We start from the raw sequence: 546 nt of genomic DNA, 5'->3' as shown, positions 1-546 counted from the left end.
TGCCCATCATCAGTGTACAGTAGGAGTCTGGCTTTTGCTAGTGAGAGGCCTGGGACAGGGGTCAGAAACGCTCTTTTCTCCTTAGGGAGAGCAACTATATACTATAAATAAGTGAGGAGACTCAAATGGCCACGCACGCTCCTCTGGGTAATATGCAAATAAGGGAGATGGAAATCTCCCTTATTTGAAAAAGCAATAAGCTTGAGCTCCCAGCCTAAAGCATGAAACAGAGCACGATTCGCGTCTAACACAAACTCACTGTTTTCACCGTCCTGTAACTCGGCACCTGAGAGGTGTAGACCGTGTTTGAAAAAGCAATAAGCTTGAGCTCCCAGCCTAGAGCATGAATCAGAGCACGATTCGCGTCTACCACAAACTCATTGTTTTCACTGTCCTGTAACTCGGCACCTGAGAGGTGTAGACCGTGTTTGAAAAAGCATTACGCTTGCGCTCCCAGCCTAGAGCATGAATCAGAGCACGATTCGCGTCTAACACAAACTCACTGTTTTCACCGTCCTGTAACTCGGCACCTGAGAGGTGTAGACC

The sequence above is a fragment of the Eleutherodactylus coqui genome, unplaced genomic scaffold, assembly GCF_035609145.1.
Source record: "Eleutherodactylus coqui strain aEleCoq1 unplaced genomic scaffold, aEleCoq1.hap1 HAP1_SCAFFOLD_42, whole genome shotgun sequence".
NCBI lineage: Eukaryota > Metazoa > Chordata > Amphibia > Anura > Eleutherodactylidae > Eleutherodactylus > Eleutherodactylus coqui.
This window is presented reverse-complemented; position numbering follows the sequence as displayed.